This window comes from Tachypleus tridentatus, chromosome 7 (genome assembly GCF_004210375.1).
Source record: "Tachypleus tridentatus isolate NWPU-2018 chromosome 7, ASM421037v1, whole genome shotgun sequence".
NCBI lineage: Eukaryota > Metazoa > Arthropoda > Merostomata > Xiphosura > Limulidae > Tachypleus > Tachypleus tridentatus.
This window is the reverse complement of record NC_134831.1, coordinates 71,230,263-71,254,599: the sequence shown is the minus strand read 5'-3', so window position 1 is coordinate 71,254,599 and position 24,337 is coordinate 71,230,263. Positions and strand designations below refer to the sequence as shown.

General features: G+C 30.0%; 1 long non-coding RNA gene across 1 annotated transcript; it reads left to right on the top strand.

The window, feature by feature from the left end:
- The first annotated feature begins 278 nt into the window (after positions 1–278).
- On the top strand, positions 279–1,291 carry LOC143258023 (uncharacterized). The gene is made up of 2 exons (XR_013032094.1): positions 279–438; positions 711–1,291. It is a non-coding gene; the product is annotated as an uncharacterized LOC143258023 (long non-coding RNA).
- Positions 1,292–24,337: the final 23,046 nt, after the last annotated feature.

Sequence of the window (24,337 nt, the reverse complement as noted above, 5' to 3'; positions counted from 1 at the left end):
TAGATTCTTTGATATGACTTCGTTATTATAAAAGACTCATATTTTCTGCTTTAAGAAATTTTCTTACTGCGTAGTTAAAGGTAATCAATATCAGAATTCACTTTAAAAGTCTTTTTTATCCAAGGTAGAACAGTAAAATGATGAAAAACTGTATCATTAATTTTGTCTGAGATAATTTGTTAGTCATATGACTGAAAATATTATCATTACTGACTGCATGACATAATACTGTTAATAAGATCTTCCCCACCTGTTGTTCGTAGTGTATTCGTGTTTGATGATATTCACTATGAACTCTATGAACTAATTATTTCATTGCACGTATGTTGTGCCACGTTTTCCGTTGACACTGCAGACTTCAACTATATAATCTTGTGTTTTTCAGAAGTGAAGTCGTTGTTCTACAAGCTTGAAGCGAAATTCTACAGACCGAAAATGGTAAGCATACAAAAACTGTATTTAAACTGTTAGTATCCGTATTGTTACCACAAAATTAAGAAAGATTTTGTTTCATATTTACTATAATCATTATCAACAATAATTTTTAATATTTGATACTTAAATCCTTTATCTGTAATTTGTTAATACTGGAAAAATTCTGTCGAAGTTATTTTTTCTCTAAATGTTGTAAATCCTTGTCAATTTATAACTTCTATAAACGTATTATTTAATTTATCTACAACTTCAAGATATAATGTTTTCTTGTCTAGGAAAAGCTGCAATGTGTTGCAATAATTTTGGCGACATTTATTCTAGTCAGAAGTGACGATCTTAAAGAAATTGACAACACTTCTGACATTCAAAACTACTTCATCGTAAGAAGGCCACGTTATAAGTATGGAGCCGATTATGCATATCGGCGTGACAAATATAGTGTACTCGGTGATGATGAAAGATATAATCGTCATGAAAAAACAATTGTACGGCAGACGTGAATACGGTGGCAAGAGAGTAGGATACAGTAGCCCATGAAGTGGGGATTTGGTTTTGAATTTGATATTAATGGTTATGTTCAAGTTGCTTCTAGTGTTCGTATTTTGTATCCTGGTGTGTCTAAACTTTTAGAAACTCAAATCATTGAGTCTAAAGCATGCATATACAGTTTCTGAGAATTAACTTGCTGAGAATTAATTGATCGTATCCTTGGTGAAACTGGAAATATTTATGAGTGAAACTTTGTTATTCATCCTAACAATACTCGTAAGGTAGTTGTAGAATATTTTAAATTTATTTTGGTTATTGTAATTATTTACTTACAAAAACATAAACTAAAGAAATTTACCAACAGTTATTATTTTATTTCAATTGTTTCTTAGTGGCACATGGCAACAAACCAGTATAAAATTAAACCAAACATATGAACCTTATAATCAGTACTTTGTTAAAATATTTCTTATTCCCAAATATCAAATGAGAAGAAAGAGAAATATCTGGGGAACTCGAAAAGTTACAACAAGCAAAAAACAACTCAAATAATGGCATTAGCAACAACAACAAAAATAATGTTTAAGTATTAGAGGCGTAATCGCGAGGAAGAAAACTATGTAATCATACATAAGGTTATCGATAAAGGAAAAATGACAGTTACAATCAACAAACGACACACATGTTGGAAGTAACAAGTTGGTAACTCTGTATTTTTTCAAACTATTTAGTATTCTTTTCCCCCTACAAAAAATTATGTTTGTATTTGTTCATGATAGAATAAACTTTGTTGTTACTATAATTATAATAGAAGCTTATAAAGAGATTAAGCAAAAACGACTGTGTGATTCGTTTATTTACAATGCGGCTTAATTTTCAACTGCTTAATTTGAATAAATACTAATAAAATGGGTTCTTTATTTCGTACAACAGTATACTATCAATTGCAAACATTTACCCCAATCCATACATGTCATTTTATACGCATTATATTGACTTTCAACAAATAGTTGTCATCCTAATGCTCAGGCACTGTTGCAAAAATGCTTATAAGAGTATTTGTTCTTGTAAATTTTTGTATATCTACAAATAAACGACTTGTGTACGTTTCACAGAACGGAAGTTTAAGCTATATCTGTTGAAAACAACGAGTTGTTCAGTTAAAGGTATACGAATTTTCATGAATTTATGCGTATTAGATTAAAGCTTCTAAATTTTAACGTTTTTGTGATGAGATGTTATTATGTCATCTTTCATATACATTTAAAACACAATATAACTCACTGTTCTACAATAACCGAAGTATTGTAGAGTTAGAACTTTATCTCTTCCCTTGTTTCAACAAACAGGAGAAATATTTATAATATTGTATAAACCTTGGATCAACGACAACCAGTATAATATTTTTTATATTTATTCTGGTCAGCGCACGCACTACAACATTTAAAATAATTTCAGTTGTCAACTCACCTCTTACAACGGTCGATCTCATCACACACTGGTAACTAATATGCTACAACAAAGAATGTCTTCCAACCCTGGAAGCTAATTACTGTCATATTAATATCATCACTTCACTTATATGAAGACGATATACCACTATAAGAGAATAAAGATTGAATATAGCTTGAGGTGGTGAAGAAAACTTTCTTATTATGTTAAACTTGTAAAACTACACGAGGACTATCTCCACTTGTCGTCCCTCATTTGGCAGTGTAGGACAAGAGTAAAAACAGGTAGTGACCACCATCCACCGCCAACTCTTGGACTACACTTTTACCAACGAATACTAGGGTTGATGTCACATAACTACCCCTTGTCCGAAAAGGCAAGCGAAGTTGATGTGACGGAGATACGAACCCGCGTCCCTCAGAGTACGAGTCGATCGTCCCCTAACTACCTTTCCATGCCTGGCCCACCACTTGCTCGTAAACGTCGCAAGTTTTTTCTCTGATCAACTGTATTTAGGTTAAAATGTTTCGTTATATTATCCTTTATATCGCTAGAGGCCTTATTAGATACTTTTTTATTGAAAATAATCATAGCATTCATATTACTTGGCTATAGATAACAATACTAGACTGTAATATGAATTATTTTTTTAATGATTTCCATAAATTTTAAGAATTTCACTTCAGTTTTGAGAATATAAGCACTGATAAGGTATTCATATTCCTTCCCGTAGTTTAAGTTATCTGATCCACTGTGGCACCAGACATGTTTCCAATAGCAGTAAAAATGCCGCTCTAGACGGATCTTTATACGGTAATTAATTACACTAGTAGAGATAACTATACTGTAGGCTCATAAACTAAAAAGACGAAATAATTTGCCGAGCTCGAAGTTTTCATAAATTTTATTCATATAAAAATAGCGATAATTGTTAAAAATAATTCTTCAAGAACTTCACTTTTTCATAACTATATTTAAAATTACATCAAAACAATATAATCGAATTCCGACATACAGTTGTAGAGAAAGTCATGTTCTTGTTGTGATGAAGGTACTTTTATCAAAAATTGTGGGCTATTGTTAAAAATAGTTGTTACCCGTACCAGATTTATATTCGTTTTTTTCTGAATCTTAAACATACGAAATGTGACAATGCTTTTCGGGAAGTTTGCTTCAAATACAACTCAACACATTACGCCACACTTCAAAGGCCACAATCACATCTTCTTCCTTTGAGATTTTGTTAAGTTTCAACACAGTACGTAGCACCATCATATTTATTATTTGCTTCAGATCTACTGAAAGATGGTTATGCAAAGAGGTACAAACTTACTCCATTATAGCAGAAAACTTCTAAACAGCTGATGAGTAATTTGGTATCAGAAAGGTTAATATGGGATAAAAAGGTTTCAAATGATTTTAGTTTGTAAACAGAAGACTAAATATGACTTTTTCCTTTAACGTTATTGATAAAGTTCGTTGAAACTATAATCCTTTTCTTTAAATTATTTATGAAAATGAATAAATACTTTTGTATGAATTTATATTATCATAATTAAGTAACGATCACTACTAGTTCGAAGAAAATATTTATTTACTTTTTTTGAATTCACGACCTAGTTTGTACATGTTTTTCTGTAATAAGTAGCTACTTTTACTTTAGTTATGAAGATAATACCCTGAAATACAAAATCATATAATTATAAATTGGAAAATAATTTTTGTAGTTTATTTAAAATAGACGATTTATGAAACAACTCTTAAGTTCCAGAAATATTTTTAAACATGTATTCCCGATTTAGGAATAGTGGATATTCCTTTGAAAAACAAGACAATAATCACAATACATAGTACTGGAATAACAACATGTAAGGTTACTTTTAACGGTGTCTTAGTTTAATGTTTATTGTCATAAAATAAATTTGAAATAATCTTACGAATAAACCATCTTTATTCTTTCAAAGCGCAATTAAGTATCTGTTTACAAAAATTAAACAACCTTTATGTTACATCATACGGGCTAATGAAGTAGATAAGTCAACTACTTGAATTTGTCATTTGACAGAAGATTCGGAAAATTACAACTTATATCTTACATCTATAATTCGTTTGTAAATAAAATCGACTTTTTAAAAATTTCCCCTAATTACACTGCATAACAAAACCAGCCTTCTCCAATTTTGGAAAACTTTCTTCGACATAGCTTCCAATCATTCTATGGTTCTATTCTTTAATGCAGTCTTTTCCCAAAAGAAAGCCGCAGTCGTTTAACGGTAACATTGGAGATTACCAGTATAAAACTCGGGTTTTGACACAAGTTGTGTCAATACCAGAGATTGCAATATATGTTGCTTAGCAACAAATAAACAAGTGAGAAGAAAAGACATCTATTTGTTGAATATCAAACACAGTCTTTGGAAATTAAAAATGAAGTTAGGTTGTGAAAATTACAAAGTTTCTTTAGTGGGCAGAACCTTATTGTTAACTCTTTTTTTTATCCTAAGAAATAACTTTATGTCTCAAAAATACATTCTATTTATAATGGGAATTTGACCTGAGAAATTTTAGCTTAATACTTTTGCTAGAGCTTTATTAATTCTGTATAAATAAAATTCAAATTCAAATGAGATAATAAAGCACCATTTTCTACAATAGCTCAGGAGTTCCTTAAATTTTGCCTTGTAGATCTTACGTCATAGGCGGTCAAGTTCTATTTGTCGTCTATGTGTTTTGACAATGACATTAAAGTTTTATATGAAAAATTGACATAATAAGGCTTGACGTCTAGAATACACTGATCCAAAAATGAAGAAATATCAGAAGTTAATTCTAAATAATATATTAATACGTTGACTCTTTTTAAAGGTGGAGAATACTATGGTATGACTTCGTTATTATACAACACTCTTACTGCGTAGATAAATGTAATCTATATCAGAATTCACTTGATGAGTTTTGTTTGTTTGTTTTTTATCTATGATAGAACAACTCAGTGAAGTGAAACTGTAATACTATTTATGTCTCAGCTAATGAAATGGTCATATTACTAAACAAATTTTTATCGTTGCTGACACCATAAGTTGATACTATGAAATTTATTAAGCCAGGCAATATTATTCTCAGCTTTATATGTGTTTGATGTTATTCAATATGATTAGTAATTCTTTCTTTACAGGGAAGTTTCCTTTTTTATATTATAAGACTACTGCAGCTCTTTCTTGTTCTGAGAAAATATTTTCTGCATTCTATTTCGTACTGTAATTGAACAAAAGTGGAGTATTCACGTAGCGTTCTGAGTGCCACATTTTCACGTGACACTGCAGACTTCAACTATATAATCTTGGTATTTTTTTCATCAGTGAAATCGTTGTTCTGGAGGCTCTTTCCCTCTTTTTCTCTTTGCACGCTTATCATTTACATTTTGAAGAGACTGAACCGAGACTTGAGTAAACATTTGGTGATGAAATTATTTCTGCGAAAAATGTTAAGTGTACGAAAACTGTATTTAAACTGGTATGATCAGTATATTTACCGCAAAACTGAGAGCAATTTTGTTTCATACTTACTGTGATTATTGTAAAGAATAAGGTTCAATATTTAATGTTTAAAATCCATGATCAGTAATTTATCAATATCACAAGTATTCAGTTGATGCTATATGCTTCAAATGCTTTAAGTCTTTGTCACATTAAAATAACCTGTTGTGTTATTTATCTACTGCTTCAATATATTCCGTTTTTCGTCTAGGTAAGTCTGCAATATGTTGCAATAATTATTGCAACATGTGCTCTAGTCAGAAATGATGGTGATAAACAAATTGATTCAACTTCTAACAATAAAAATGACCTTTTGTTAGTACAGTCAGATCGTGGGTATGGAGGCGGGAAATACGGAAGTGACGAAATGATGATACTGTAGTAGAGGATATGCAAGATACAGTAGTGCTGATGGTTATGGTAATAGTAGAAAATGAGGTTTTTGTGGTGAAGGATATAGTAGCGACCTGAAAAGAAGTTTTGTTGAATCATTAATACTCCTCTTTCAGGGCTACATCTCGAACAAATGAAATACACTGTACTTGAAAACATAGCGAACAACTCTTATGATAGCAACAATTTTTAAACGAAACAATAAATAATTTCTTAAATAAAAATAATATTTAAGTAATGTAGATCCTCAAAAATGTCCACTAGTTACTCTCAAACCATACATCCACATATAAAGTCATTGAAAAGGAATGTTTCGAAGTTATACAGAAATTAGAAAAAACTATATTATTAAGAGTAGGAAAAATAGAAAAAAAAAGGCATTCTCGTGTTTTGTAACAACTTATTATGAGCTTGGATACTTTAGGAGAAATTTCCGACTATTAGTACGTGTACATACATGTTCAGATGCACAGCATGGACAGGTGATTTTGGCAATCGACTCGCAATCCGGGGGTCGCGGGTTCGAAATATCGTCACATAAAACAAGCTTGTCCTTTCAGTCGTAGGGGCGTTATAACGTGATGGTCTATCTCACTATTTTTTGGTAAAAGAGTAGCTCAAAAGTTGGCCGTGGGTGATGATGACTAGTTATCTATTCTCTAATCTTACACTGGTAAATTAGGGACAGCTAGCGCAGATAGCCCTGGTGTATTTATAGGCAAACTTTTACACAAGCAAACATGATTAATCTGGTATTAGATAGATTTAAGTAGGATAGAGTAGTTCCACACAATTTCATGAATTTCTCAACAGAAGACCGCATATCATGTTTTTATTCATTAAGAATAATAGAGTTAGTTTAAGTTACATTCATTTTCATTAAGTGATTTATCAAAGTGAGTCTCCACTTACAAAAGTTAAACAACCTTTCTGTAGCGTTAAATATTTTAATGAAGTGGGAAACTCAAAACCCTGGATATAATAAACATTTTCTTACTGTTAAATGACAGAGCAAAGGAGAAATCTCAACTTATATTTTCAATCTATAAATTCTTCGAAATCAAACTGACTTCTTATAAAATCACCCCTTAATTCATGAAGCAAAATATTACGTACACTTTTAGTCCCTCTACGTTTCTATTTTCTACATGCAGTTTTCTTCAAAAATAAAATTAGAGTATTTTAACGGTAACTTAAGTTTTGAGGCTTACGCATATTTGTTGAATACCGACCTGAGTCTTTAAAAATTAGATATCAAGTTAGGTTGTGAAAATCACAAAGTTTATTCACCTACCATAATATCTTACTGGATAACGGATTTTCTTCCATGCTATCGCATACTCTAACCCTTAACATAGAAAAATCTACTTTCAAAACACCTTCATCATACGTATAAGTACTTATTTTCAAATATGTGAAATTTTCTATTAACCATTAATATTATATTCTTTCACCAATATCTTAGAAGGTTTATATTTTATTTTTTGTCCTATTGAAAAAGGTAAATATAATTCTTTTATACATACACCAGTAGTACAATCGAATATCTGCGAACTTTCAATGCTAGAAACTTGGTTTAGATACCTGTGGCGGGTATAACCCTAAGTGTTATTTTGTGCTTATTTCAAATGGAGGAAACCTTTATATCCTCGTGTTAAGTTTAAACAAATAACAATTTGTTTAAAATATATTCTATGCTTGATATAGAAAAGATTAAAATGCGTATGCGTTTCTATTTATTTCTAATTTTGTCTAACAATTGGAACTAAAAAACTCTTAGCTTAATTCATTTGTGAATGAATTGTTAACTCTACATCAATAAAATTAAAATGAGATAGCTAAAAACATTAATCTGTTCAACGGTCAAAAGTTTCATTGTTTCGCTGTTAGGTAATGTTTCGTTATGAACCCTGTCAATTCTACATAATGATTTCTTACCACTCTGTTCACTTGCTTGCAATTGAATATTGGGTCTTTATAACCTAACCGCTAACTCACATGGTGTCATAAAAGTAAACTTCTTAAAAACTGGTTTAATAATTACTTACAAATGACAAAGAAGTTAAATAATATTTAATGTTTACAAGAGACATTTTGGTAATTGTTATTTACATTTTGAAATCAGCTTAGTTTCAATAAAAGTTAAGTTTTGAATTCGATTTACAGAGTTCTAAATTGAATAGATACAGCAAAAAATAGTAACATTATTATTTTTTATCTCGGAAGAATAACGACAAATGTTTTGGTGTGGTAATATTAACTTGCACTTGACAGACTTTCTACTAGAAGAAGGATTTTGTCCTGATATATTTACATAAACAAATTTCTTATCACTCAAAAACATGAATCAACGAATATTCTTATTTGAAGAAATAAAGGTGAACAGAGAAAAATATCATCAACATCGTGTTTTCGAGAGAAAATTTAACTTTTCTTGCGAATACCATTGTGAAATATTTGACATTCATATTAAAAAGAATAATTAAAGAAAAATATGAAATTTAGTAAGTTTTTTGACAAGAAGAAAAGTTGAAAAGAGGATTCAAATTCGTTGCGTAGAAACCTAAAACATTCTCTGATTGGCGTTACATTATGGTGTTGACGACATTATTTCTATTCAAAATTTTTGAGCACGGTCAGTATCGCTTAATATTACTCACATATCTAAATTAATTAAAATACCTATATTTAGAAGTACATAAGGAATTAAAACTAAATACAAAATTATGCATTCTTTTACCACTAGCATGAAAATAATAGAAATTATGTGAAGTACATTTTTCAGGCTGTTCTTTCTACCCCATTTTACAATGGATTTTTGTAAGGATAAAATACAATATTTTAAACGAAAAAATGTTAAATATGAATGAAGTACATCTTTGTTCCGTCTAAACTCATTAAATTTAAATATATAAAAATACAATGAATTATTTACTAAACCCTGAAAACTAGAGGAAATTGAATATTTTAATCTGTTATTAATTTAATCATTATTTATGGTTCGTAATATTATCTCATGTATTTTACAAGTAACAATAGATGACGCTTTTATTTGACATGAAATTAGTTTATATATTTGATGTAAGATGGTGAATCATTTTCTTCCTATTGATTATATAAGATTTCTATGTATGAATTATAAAAGAATAAATTTTATTTAGCCTTTTCTTCAAATAAACACGATGTGATACCAAAACAATACAAATAAATACTTTACAACTGTTCAAGTAATGAAGTAGATAAACGTCTTTGCGTCAGATGTAACTTGCATGGCTTTCAACGAGGCTTGATAAGTCTCAAACTTATAATTCTTTTACCGCTAAAGGTGTACGATAGTCTTTTGTTTGAAGATATTTTCCTTTCAATGCGGTCTTAGCTTCTATACAAATCTTGCTAAAACAAGCTGTATAAGGACTGAAAGCTGATGTCATGATGAGATATTATTGTCCCACATTTCATATATATATAAAGAAAACAATATTACTCATGTTATACTTTATCATTTTGTCTGTTTCGCTAAACAGGACAATATTTATAAAAATATGTTCAAGTTATCTCCTACAACAATCAATCGAGGAAATTGTTGTCGTAAAATGATAGTTAATTTATGGAGTTAAAATTCGTATAAGTACATAGTGATATGAAGCGATCGTATATGTTTATATATATATATCCTTCTATTATAGTTGATTCACGAGATATTAAATCAAAGGTCAGTGGATCAACAATAATAAGGATAATCTCTTATTAGCTGTCAATAATATAGATTAGAGAGACACAACAGATAGCTGAATGAAAAATATCATAGTGTATAAAAAACAATTAATACCTACGCTCTTGCAAAAAAAGTTAAACTCACGAGTGAGGGAACAGTAAATACACAAACTCTTCAAAACTGCAATTACACGTCGTATGGTTCTAAAACTAACCTTACTTATTGTACTTCCGTATTTAGTCAACCATTCTTTAAAACTGTGTAATGAAACCAACAAATTCAAGAAACGTTTGTGTTCACAAAAAACTAAAACTTATAAATTGATTAAAATACATAATTATTTGTTTTACTTTATATTCAGGTCAACTCGTAACCTGAAGATCTCAGGTTATAATCATGTCACACCCAACACAGTCACTCTTTTAGCTGTCTGGATGTTATAATGTGACGATCAATCCCATTGATCGTTAGTAAAAGAGTAGCCCAAGAGTTGGCGGTGAGAAGTGATGACTAGCTGCCTTCCCTCTAGCCTTACACTGCTAAGTTAGAGGTGACTAGCAGAGATAGCTCTAGTGTAGCATTGCGCAAAAAGTTAAAACTAGCAATTCTAAGGACAGCGTGTACTTGTTTTTAATCGACTTAATTACCCATAATTTTATAAGTGTTATTTTGGAAGTTCCGAGAGATGGCTGGAAACGCGTGGAACTAGGAACGCTAGACTCTGTTGCATGAATAAATAAACCTATTTTATGGTTTGTAGTCTCTGTACTGTTTTCCAGGATGAACATCAGCTGTTTTCCTGCCAGTTCTATTTGATTTGCAGCATTGTGACGTCACTGTTGAAGCCCAAAAAGAATGAGACCTCTTGCTATTAAGTAAATCGTTCCTCTAAGTGGAATTTCTTAACTTTGTAGTGAATTCTGCCAGTTGGAATAAGTGTACTTACTTATGCTAATTAATTTAATTATTCTGAAGCACTCGAAGTAGCTAACTAATCATACTTACGAATTAGTATTAGTAAATACATTTATCCATATTCAATAGTTACAAAAATAACGCTTTCTCTTTTATTCTAAAAATATAGTTCATTAATAAGGAATGAACCATTTTTACGTTTTAACGTTCTCGTGACCTTCATCTATCTGATGATTTACAATTTAAAAAAGGTTTGACCATTCTAAGACTTACTATGTGATTTAAATATAATAAAATTGATTTCTGAATCAGGAAACAAAAACAACCATTTTCATATTTCCTTTTTATTAAATAATTATCTTTCATGCAGAATTGTTCTAGACAAGCAGTGGGTTATTATATCCAGAGAGACATTCTGTTTACAGTAACAGCTTCTTAAGAAGTAAATAAATATTTTCACAGATGAAGGATGTATTGAAGAATGGATAATAATGATATAAAGATCTGATTGAATATAAACGTCAGTACTCATTTCTGGATTCTTCATCAGCGTAACGTATAGTGTAAAAAAAAGATCAGTTACATAAAAGAAAATTAATCTTATCTCATAGTTTCAAAAATAATTTTTATTGTTTGAGAGATATGAAAAAGATCATTGCAACCAGCAGTTCACTATCACTTCTTAACAGTTTTTCTTCTTTCGAACATTTATTGTTTCATAATGAACTCAAAATGTTATTCAGAAAAATATAGATTTAAAAACGGCTGGTTTGGGTTGAGGAATTTTTTATGTAGAGGAGCGAACAACGTTTCGACCTTTTTACATATATATTTTACTCTACAAGTGGGTTTTCTCGTCATCACTGATTGAAATGTTACTCGTGATTTTTTAGTATTTCATACTTATCACATTTTTATTTTGTTACTTAAAATAAATCTAAATTTCTTTTCACCTGGAGAAAAACTCTATTTCTAAATAAATAACTTGTTACTCTAACAGTTTGCAAAACGAAGGTTAATAAACATAAAAAAATCAGGGTCATTTGCCTTTAGTCGAAAAGAAAATGAAGTGGATCAAAAAACATGGTGTAGCTGCTTTAAATTCGTGGTATAATGATTAAGATTTTTAAGTTTATCGTTTTAAATGTAAAGATAATTTTCAAAGATGGTTGAACTAATAGCCACACCAACTAGTACCACCATTCAGGACAATATATAAAACGTCAGTGACCAAATTAAAATTCCTTATTGAATTCACTGAGTTGTATTCAAATGCTTTCGGAACCTCGCTGAATATTTAAATGCACAAGACCATGTTCAGCCATGTTCTATCTGGCGTGTGTGCATCCTGACAATAACATTAGAATCTGCATTGCAAAAAATTTGCGTATGAATTTCTCTGTATTTCAAAATTTCTCAAACAATTTCACCTGAAGAATTTTAGCTTAATTCTTTGGTGAATGCATTGTTAATTTTAAATAAATAAAATGAATTTGAAATGAGGTAACTAAAATTATTTTACACACTAGCACATGACTTTATTAGATATAGCCTAGGAGATGTTACGCTATCAACATTGAAAATCGGTAAATATTTAAAGGAAATCTACACAATGAGTTATTTACACTCTGTCCAATAAATGGAATTGAATCTTTGGTCTTTAATAACTTACCGCTTTTCCACCTGAAGACATAAAAATAAAGTCTTCTATTCGTCAATATTTGCTTTAAAATTTGCGTTGGTTCTTCTGTAATAGTTAGCTTACTCATAAGATTAACATATCGATTAATTTTCAACTAAGAGCAACAAGAGTTAAATGGCGTCATTCTCACCATTTCATAACTATTATTTCACTTACTTATCAAGTTGAAAGTACGACAAGTATCGTCTTCACAGCGAGTTTTATCTGTTTGAAACGTGTTAATTCCATCATTATTTTTGAATTAATGTATCATTATTTTTGTCTGGGATAACCTCTTAGTCATATGACTTAAAGTATTAACATTATCGACTACACAATATAATACTGTTAAATAGATCTTGCCCAATTGTTGATCCTGATATATTTCTGTTTAATGATATTCACTATGAACTGTAATTATTTAACTACACGTAAGATTCATTTTCATATAATAAGACAACTGCAGCTCTTTCTTATCCTCTTGGCACAGACATTTTATACATTGTAATTCGTAGTGTAATGGGACAAAAATGGAACATTCACGTAACGTTCTGAGTGCAACATTTTCCGTTGACAGTACACACTTCAACTATATAATAATGTGTTTTTCATCAGTGAAGTCATTGTTTTATAGGCTCTCACCATCTCTAGCTTTGCACGTTTATCATTTAGAGTGCGAAGAGACTGAATTTAGACTAGAGTAAGCATTTGGTAATGAAATTCTTTGGGCGGAAAATGGCGAACAAACAAAAACTGTATTCGATTTATTTTATTTGTATCATTATTTCAAAGCTAGGGACGTTTTTGTTTCATATTTAATGTGATCATTATTAACAATAAATTTCAATATTTGATATTTAAAACCAATTACTCGTAATTTATCAGTACTCTAGTGAGAAGCAAAGATCTTAAAGAAATTGACAACACTTCTGACAATGAAAATAACCTTTCGGTCTCAGAGTCACGTCAAAAATATGGAGTTGATTTTGCATCTCGAGATGATGGATATGGTGGACTCCGTGGTGATTGAGGATTTGGTCGTCTTGAAATACCAGGAATCTATGGCAATTTTGTATTCACTGGGAGGAGACAAAGGTACAGTAGTGGAAAATGATGGGGATTTGTACTGGAGGTTTTCGAGGAGGTGGATATAAAGGTTGATAATCCAGTTGCTTTTACGATTAGTATTTTGTACCCTGATGTATCTAAACGTTTAGAAAACCAAACCATTAAATCTGAAACATGTGTATAGAGTTTCTTTTGAGAATTCACTAGTTGTCGTCTGTAATTTATCTTATTCTTCTTCAAACAGAAAATATTTATGACTGAAAGTTTATTATTTTACAATATAACTATACACTTTATATAGTTACAGAATATTCTAAATTTCATTTTGGTCATTGTATTTATTTACATAAATTAAATAAATTTAGCAACAGCTATTATATCATTTTATTTGCTTTTTATAAAATGTCAATAAACGAACATATACGTTAGGTTAAAATAAACACATGAACATTATAATTTCCACTTTCTTAAAATATTTGTCATTTCGAAACCCCAACTAATATGTAACAGAAATATCTGAGCAAATCGAGAACAAATGAGATACACCATGATAAAAATCATAACAAATAACTCGCCTAATGGCAAAAACAAATAAACTGTTAAATAAAAATAATATTTAAATATTGAAGTCGTTAAAATGTGTCGAGAAATTGTGAAGAACAAATCCATATAACCATACTTAAGATTTTGGAAAAAGAATGTGTTTATAACTTATACAGAAATAAGAAAAAGGTATATATATTTACTTTTGCTTTTTAGTGTCAGACATAGAGTGTAGACAAAAGCGTTTTCACATTATTGCGTTTCAAAATGAAAGCCTAGTTATCCTTGATTTTTATTGTTCCTGTCTCTCTCATGCCTTTCAACGTGGTTAAAACGGTGTACAACAGTCTCTTGTTTGAGGCTATTTTCCTTTCTAGTGCGATCATAAGTTAGACACCATTTTCTCTAGAAAAAGCTATATAAGGGCTGAAAGTTGGTTTTATAACAAATGATGCCCAAAACTTGGTATTAAACCGATACAGAATTATTTTTTTTAGCAACTTTGTTTTCAATTTCTTAACTAAGCCACAATTTGTAAATGGTAAAATTATGAACATATTAAAATGACTGTTATGTCTTAGGAACCGCGTGTCTAGCTTTGTATAATCTAATCATTTTCCTGGATCATCAAGTTTAATATATCATAACACTGTATGTGTTACAAACATCATAACATTGTTTCATTCTTATCTGGTTTATGACACTTGATACTCTAAAATATAAATTATGCTTTAACGAAATTAGATCTCTGTAAAGTTTTCATTCATAGGGTTATTTTTCAATACATTACTTATGTGAAATAAAGGAAGTCAGGGCAAATGGAATGACTGGGACCTGAAGGCTGACATAAGCGGTCAATAGCGATTAAATTGGCATTCGAATATAAAAGTGTGATGGTCATAACCAGAAACTTAGTAGGACATGAAACGTGTAATGTAGTTTACAATATGAGCAGAAAGAGCGGTTAAAGTGAAGAGAATAAGAAATATATAAAACTCTCTCAATTGAGGTTAAACTTTATGTTGATAACAAATACGATGTGTTTGTTTCGGTAATGTATTTGTTTGTTTCACAGTGTTTATTCAAATTTTCATAAAAAGATTAACAAAGCAAAGCCGTTCATAGTTTCTAACTGATAAATAGAAATAAGGTATCTGTCTTACTTCACATACAACCAAAACTTGAGCGACTCTTACAACAGTTGATAACGAATATAATACAGCAATGAATGTCGTACAACTCTGGTAGCTAATACTCTATAATAGTAATGTCATCATTTCTCTTATATGCAGACGAGAAGCACACTATAAAATAATAAAGATTGATACAGCTTGAAGTATTGACGGAAACTTTCTTATTATTTCAGATTTGTAACACTACACGAGGATTATATAGACCTTCATTTGGCAGTGTGGGAACAGAGGAAAAACAGCTAGTCACAACCACCCACTGCCAGCTCTTGTATTACTATTTTTTTACTATTTTATTAACGAATACTATGATTGACGTCAAATAACACCCCAAGGTCTGAAAAGGCGAGCGAGGTTAATGTGACGGAGATATGAACCCGCGACCCGCAGACTATTAATCGAGCGCCCTTAACTACCTGGCCATGCATAGCACACCACTTGGTCGTAAAGTCGCAATTTACTTTTCTGAGAAACTGTATTTAATGTAAAATATTTCTCTAAGTTATTGTTTCTATTGCAAGAGGCATTATTAGATACTTCTTTATTGAAAAAATTCATACCATTCATATCATCTGGCTGTAGATAACAATACAAGACTATAATACAAATCATTTTATTTTCGATTTCCATAAATTTTAGATCATTTACTTCAGTTTTGTTGAATCTATCATCATTTTCTTTAAATTATTTATTAAAGTTAATGAGGGAATAAAGACTTTTGTATGAATTTATAATTTCAAAAATATATAACGATCACTTACAGTTCGAAGAAAATATTTATTTACATTTATTGAACTCATGAACTAGTTTGTAAATGTTTCTATTTATTACGTAACTTTTCATATTTCATTTATGAAGATAATACCCTAAAACACAAAGTCAACTAATTATAAATTGGAAAATAATTTATGTTTCTAATTTAAAATAGAAAATTTATGAAACAGTTCTTAAATTCCAGAACTATTTCAAAACATGTATTCTCTATTCAGGAATAATGAATAATCCTTTAAGAAACAAGACAATAATCACTATACATAGTACTGGAATAACATCATGTAAGGTTAATTTTAATGGTGTCTACGTTTGGTGTTTATTATTATAAAATTTGGTTAAAATAATGTTACGTATATAAGAACTTCATTCTTGCAAAGTGCACTTACGTCTCTGATTACAAAAATTAAACAACTTTTATGTTACATCATACGTGCTAATGAAGTAGAAAAGTCAACTACTTTAATTTATGCATTGTCAGAAGACAGGAAAAGTTACAACTTATATTAAGTCTATAAATTTTCTCTAAATCAAATTGACTTTTTAAAAATTCCTCTTAATAAATTACATAACACAACCAACATTTTCCAGTTTTGAAAAACTGTCTTCCACATACACTTTCAATCATTTCACTGCTTCAATTTTTTAACGCAGTCTTTTCTCAAAAGAAAGCCGCAGTCGTTTAAATGTAACTATGGATCTTACCAGTATAAAACTAGGGTTTTGATGCAAGCTGTGACCAAATCACAGATAGCAATAAGTGTTCAATGTATTTCACCAAACAATTTTTAAAATATTAGATATCTCATCCATTTTGTGTCACAGGTATCTTAATTTCGAGAGTAAACATTTGAGATATTTCGAGGCAGGTTTAAAAACATCTTCTTATTACGTGAAATCGAATTAAGAATTTAGATTACATGATATGACTTGCTATTGTTCAAAAGTTGTGCACGCTTCTTTAAGTAATTTTCTTGCTTCATAGATAAATGTAATCTATATCAGAATTCATTTGTTTTTTTCGTTTATTTTTATATGAGGTAGAACAATTTAATCATAAAAAACGGTACCTTAAGTTATGTCGGAGATAATCTGATAGTTATATGACTAAAAGTATTATTATTATTTTTGTCTGCACAAAATAATACTGTTAAGTTGATACAGCTAACCTATGTTGCTCCATGTTTCATGATATTCAATATGATCAGCTTTATTTACCTGAGAATGGAGTTTCTTCTTTCATAATATAAGAGCACTACAGCTCCTTCTCCTCTTATTGATTGGCATTGTATTTCGTACTGTGATTAGAAAAATTGGTACATGCACGTAACGTTCTGAATGACATATCTTTTCGTGACACATCAACGACATAATATTGGGTTTTTCATCAGTAAAGGTGTTGTTCTACAAGCCCCCCCTCTCTCTCTTTGCACTCTTATCATTTACAGTTTGAACAGACTGAACCGAGACTGGAGTAAGCAATCGGTAATTCTAGAGACAGGAAATGGTAAGCGAACAAAACTGTATTCAATCTGGTAATATCCATTTCGTTACTACAAAAGTAGGAAAGAATTTGTTTCGTATTTACTGTGGTAATTGCAAACAATAATGTTCACTCTTTGATATTATTATCATTTATCAGCAATTTCTCAACAGTGGAAAAATTCAATCGATTTTATATGTATATAACGTTATATGATGATCTTAATGAAATTGACTCCACTTTTAACAATCAAGATGTCCTCTCAATGGCAAAGTCACCTTATGGGTACACAGTCGGATATGCATCTAGAAGTGGTGGATAATTAGGATACGTTGGTGCTGTAGGATACTGTTATGGTGGAAAACAAGGTATATAGATGGATGGTAGTTGAAAAGGAAAGTTTGGTAATGGAGGATATCGTAGTGCTGGAAAAGGAAGTTTTGATTGAGGAGTATATGGTAATAAAGGATATGATGGCAGAAATGGCTACTTTGGTGATGGTGGCAGTAGAGTAGAATACAGCGAAACACCTCAATAAATATTCTGTTAGTCCCACATTTGGAATAGGTGAAAAACACAATGCTAGAAATCAAAACAAACAACTCACATGATGTGAACAAATTTAAAAAAAAAGAAAATAAACTGCTACATAAGATTAATATGTAAGTAACGTAGACCGTCTAAAGATATCTAGTAATTACAAAAATTAAAACAAAGCATTCCTAAATAATGCCGTTAAAAAGGAGTGTTTATAAGAAACTAGAAAAAAAAAATTGTATAAATCACATAAATTATATAATTGTTTATATATATCACGTAACTTATAAGAAAAATTAAAAATAAACGTTCTTGTCCTCCGTAATAATTAATTATTGACATAGGTATTTAACGAGAAACGTGATTTGACTGTTAATCATAAACTTTATTATAAAACACACACACACACAGAATAAAAGTAGAATGATAGACTGAAGTGAAAATAATAAAAAATATAGAAAAAATAATCGGTTACGAAAATTAAAGTAAAACTGTACTTCATAACTAATACAACATGTTTCTAGAAGAGAGCAATGGATTCGTGGATTCAAAGGCCAGGAAATGACTAATAAGCCTCACCCTATTATAAATTAACCGCCCACGACTACTCTACTATATACCCTTTGTAATGAAAAAATTCTGTACTTCAATGTGTATCGATACTGTTATTAGGAAACAGAACTGTAAATCCGAACTGTATCACAGCGAATTGTCTGTAAACGTAAACAGTAAAAAGTCGTGGTGAGCAGAGCACAGAAAAACTATAATTTAGATTTGTACTAAACTTCAAACCAAACAGAATGAAACGGAGAAAAGCAATATTTAAAGAAAAGGAGTGAAATGCGAGAAGAAAAAAAGCAATTTGACAACTTTGTGTATCTTAAACTGACTAAGATTCTTTTCCGTATTAAAACATTGTGTTTTTAGTTGTTCATCATAAAATACACTTTATTGATATTATAATAATACGAGGAGTGTATAAGGGGTTGATGCAAAAACTACTGGATGGTTGCTTCATTAATAACATGGTTTAATTTTCAACGTCTTACTTTGAAACAAACGATAAATAAAATGGTTGAATCTGTCTTTGAAATTTTTTCTTTCGTAAAAACGTATATTATCAACTGCAAAGTAACTTGTAGATTATTTTTATGCCTTACGTGGTCCTTTCAAGAAACGCATGTCAACGTAATGCTGATACTCTGTGTAAAATTTTTATAACATATTTTTGTTATTAATTTTTATATACATGCAAATATGTTATTTGCGTTATGTAACGTGTTACTCTAACAATCTAAAAAAACAATGTTATTAAAATTTAATTGATGTAAGCAAAAACAAGTCTCCTTTGTTTTTGTTATGAACAAATTCCTAAGTTAATAACAAGTTACGCAGTTTCCTACCATCAAATGAAGTGAGGTGAACAACGCGGTTTGGTTGCTTTAAATGCGTCGTATAATGATCATGTTTTTTGTGTTTATCGTTTTTAACATAACGATCATTTTCAAAGATGGTGGACTAAAAAACCATATCATCATCAAGAACAATATGAAGAATGTCAGTGACCTAATTAAAATGCATTGTTAATTCTACATTAATAAATTCAACTGAGATAAATAAAATTACAATTTTCTACAACGACCCCATATTTATTTCTGTCTCTGCAAAGTGTTGCTACTACACGTACGCTGACAATTCTTCACAATGAGTTTTTTCACTCTGCCCACTTGCTTGCATTTGTATATTGGGTCTTTATTACCTAACCGCTGACGTCATGACATAAAAAAATTCTTTATTTAATAATTAATTACAAATAAAAGATTAAAACGTAATATTTTCTTTAATGTTAAACAAACGCCTTTTGGCAACTGTACTCACTTTTTGAAATAAGTTTAGTTTTAGTCAAAGTAAAGACTTGACTTCAATTTGTAGAGTTCTTTTATATTTAAACATCATTTTAAAACTTTTCTGTTTTGTAATATCTCTCATTATTTGGAAATGACAACAGATTTTATTGCCTTGAAATTGCTTCAAATAAACACATATTATTTCCATAACCAATCCAAACTATTACTTTACAGCTGTACATGTAAAAATAGCTTAACTTTTTGTGTCAAGTGTGACTTTTAGTCTTCATTATGTATCTTCTCGAAATGTTCAACTAAAGGGGAATCTGTCAAATTATTCTGCAATTTGTATTGATAAACCAGAAGTATTGAAAAGATACTAGAAATGAAGAATTGTTTTTTATCTTTCTTCTGTATTGTATTAGGCCTTTCTTTACTGTAGACTATATATTCAAATAAGTATTTGTATGTCATATCTAAAAATTGTCTTTAACTATGTCAAAAGGAACCCAAGGGATTGCGATTAATGGAGATTATTAGTTGCCTTCCCTGCTAAATTATTGTCTGCTAGAGCAAATAACCTTCTATTAAGTTTATCCAAATATAAAATCGAACAAACGAGTACTTTATCTACATGGAAGTTTTATATTTTTAATCCAAATGCTATTTTATTACTTTTTTAATCTAGGAACATTCATACACCTGTCGACTACTTTATCAACAGAATTTAAAGCTCATTCCTCTAACGGTTGCTTGTAGCTCAGGTCTAAACAAGAGGGTTGTCTCTTTAAAATACCCGCTTCTAATCAAGCAAATAAATATCTCTAAAGATAAAGAAAATATTTAACAACTAATAAAAATAATTTACGGATCTGATTCAGTATAAACATCTGTACTCATGTTTGGATTCTTCAGCGAAACGTATAGTGTGAAAGAATATCAGTTCCAAACTTTCGTTCGTAATGTTATCCTGTAGTTTCTTAACATGATATATTTTACTACTAAGAGATATTAAAAATGTGACTGACATCCAATGATAATTATTAGTTCTTAATCATTTCTTTTCATTCGGACATTTCCTGTAACGTTATGATGTCAAAAGATTAAACATATTTTTATTACGTCATAGCCATTATATTTATATTTTCTTATTTAAAAAATACTTGATTTGAGCGAATCAAAAAGTGCATTCCTAAACACGTAACTTATTACTTTAAGAGACTTTAAAGCCAAGGTTAGTAAAAATGAATTAAGTAAACAAAAACAACCACGCTTAGATGTCTTTATTCTAAAATGTACATAAATTAGTAATAAGTTACACATACAATTTATTCACTCCCAAAAAATGAATAGGAGCAAACAACGTGGTATGACTGCTTAAATGCCTGGTATAATGATAAATGTTTTCTTTGTTTATCGTCATAAAGGTAAATATGATTTTCAAATACAGTTGAAACATGTAACTACAACAACTAACAGCACCATTCAGAACAACAATAAGAATAAACGTCAAAGACTAACTTAAAATTATTTCCAGAGTTCAATGTATTGTATTCGAACGATTTTGGAGTCTCACTGCATATTTAAATAATGGTGACCATGTGGCTATATTCTATATGCTGTTTGAGAATATTTATAAAAACATATAAGTTTGCACTGTGAAAGTTTAAAAATAAGCTCTCACGTCTAAAATACACTGATGCAAAGAATACGAAAGAGAAGAAGTTAATTCTGAATGTGTTACAAATTTCTAAATATTAGAATTATATCTCACAAACAATTGAAATAGCTGTATTTCTCCAAAAATTATGAAAACTTTAGACATCTCATCGATTTTGTGGAGCGTAACATTCTGAATGACACATTTTCTCCTGACACTCCAGACATCAACTATATAATCTTGTGATTTTCTTCAGTGAACTCGTTGTTCTACAAGCCTTCTCCCTCTCTATTTTTGCACCCTTATTATTTACAGTTTGACCAGACTAAACCAAGACTGCAGTAAACATTCGGTAATTCTACAGACAGGAAATGGTAAGCGTACAAAACTGTATTCAATCTGGTAGTATCCATTTCGTTACTACAAAAGTAGGAAATAATATGTTTCATATTTACTGTGATAATTAGCTAACTGTAAACAATAACGTTCATTCTTTCATATTATTATCATTTATCAACAGTTTATTGGTAGAAAACGTCAGCCGATTTTAAATTTTTCTAAATAGTGTAAACTCTATGTTATATTAAAAGTTCTAATAACATATTATGTTATTTATCTACCGCTTCAACATATACCACTTATTATCTACGGAAAGGTGTAATGTGTTACACTAAAGGTACCGAGTAATAACGAAAATCAAAACAAAACATTCCTAAATAACGCCATTGAAAAAGTGTTTGTTAGAAATTAAGAAATCTATATAAATCAGATAAATTATATAAATCACGTGAATTAAAAAAGAAACGTGACTTCACTGTTTAATCATGAACTTTGCTATTAGTTTTTATAACCATACACATATGTTATTGTATTAAACTTGTATGGCTACACGAGGACTACATGTCATTCTAAATTAGAAGAATAACACTATAATGAGGACAACTGGTTATCACCACCTCTATTGCTACTTTTTTAGCAATGATTATGGAGATTATTCTTCACGTTATAACACCCCGTGGCTTAAAGGGCGAGCATATCTTAAGTGATGGATATACGAACCCGTGACCTAATGACAAAGAGTCGAGCGACCTAAACCTCCTGATCATGCTGCAACGACCCCGTAGTCGTAGATATCGTATTTTCTCTTATGAAGTTTGATTGTTTGTTTGAGAATTTCGCGCAAAGCTACACGAGGGCTATTTGCGCTAGTCGTATCTAATTTAGCAGAGTAAGACTAGAAGGTAGGCAGCTAGTCAGCACTAATCACTTGAGATACTTTTTTACCAACAACTGATGGGATTAACCGTCACATTATAAAGCAGCCATAGCTGAAAGAGCAAACATGTTTCGTGCGACGGAGATAAAAACCCGCGACCAGAAGATTACGAGTCGAACGCCCTAACCCACCTCACCATGCCGGCCCTCTCTTAGCAGTATGTTTAGTCTAAAACATTTCTATACGGTAATGTGTGTATTGTTACAGGTATTATTACATATATTGTTTTTATTAAAAATAATCTTACCATTAACATTAATTTCTTATAGATAGTTATTCAAAACCAACATAAGATTATTTTTTTTACTATTTCCATATGTTCTATGCGCTTATTTCAGTTCTGAAAATATATTATCTGATAAATATTACTATTCATTGCAGCAGGTTAATCGATATGATCCATTAAGGGACAAACACATTTTCACTAAAACAAATTATAATTAAATCTCGGTAAAAAAAATGATTAAATTTCAAAGGCTCAAAAATTTTTATACATTTTACACACGTAAACTGTAATAATTTGATATATTAAAAAGTGGTTTCAGTTATTCCAAAGATATTTTTTCAGCACTCGAATTTTTCAGTACTACATATAAAATTACATCAAGAAAAGATACAATCAGATTCTGATATATAATCATAGAGATAGACATGTTCCTATTAAAAATTGTATTCTGTTGTTAAGGAAATGGACGTTGCAAGTATAACATTTATTTCCGGTTTATTTCTGAATCTTAAATACACCCAAAAAGTAAAAATACTTTTATGGAAGTTTGTTTGTGATATAATTCAGTACACAAAGCTGCATTTAATAAGACTCAATCACAACTTCTATTCTTGAGTTCTTGTTAAATTTCAGAACAGTAGGTATCACCATCGTATTTATCCTTTCGTTCACATCTACAAATTGATAGCTATATAGGCGTTCACGCCATTGCTTCGTAAAGTAAAAAATTCTAAGAACCTTTAAATAATTCATGAGTAATCTTGTATTAGGTTTAAGTAGTATATGGTAGTTCCAAAAAACTTTATTTGTTTCTCAAAAGAAGCCTTTGTATGTATTTTTTAAGTTAATATGTTTAATAACGTTCGTTTAAGATATATTCCTTTTTTAATTAATTTGTTAAATCAAATGTAGACTGTTCACTAAAATGTCAAAGAAAATATTTCTTTTCTTAAATTTACGGTCTAGTTAGTACTTCTTTCTCTGTATTAGGTCGCTAACTTTATTTCAGTTATGAAGCGAAAACTCTAAAATAGAAATTGAATTAATACTAATTTGGAAATTAATTGATGTATCCAATATCTGTATTATCTATGTAACAATTATGGATATTCAGAACATT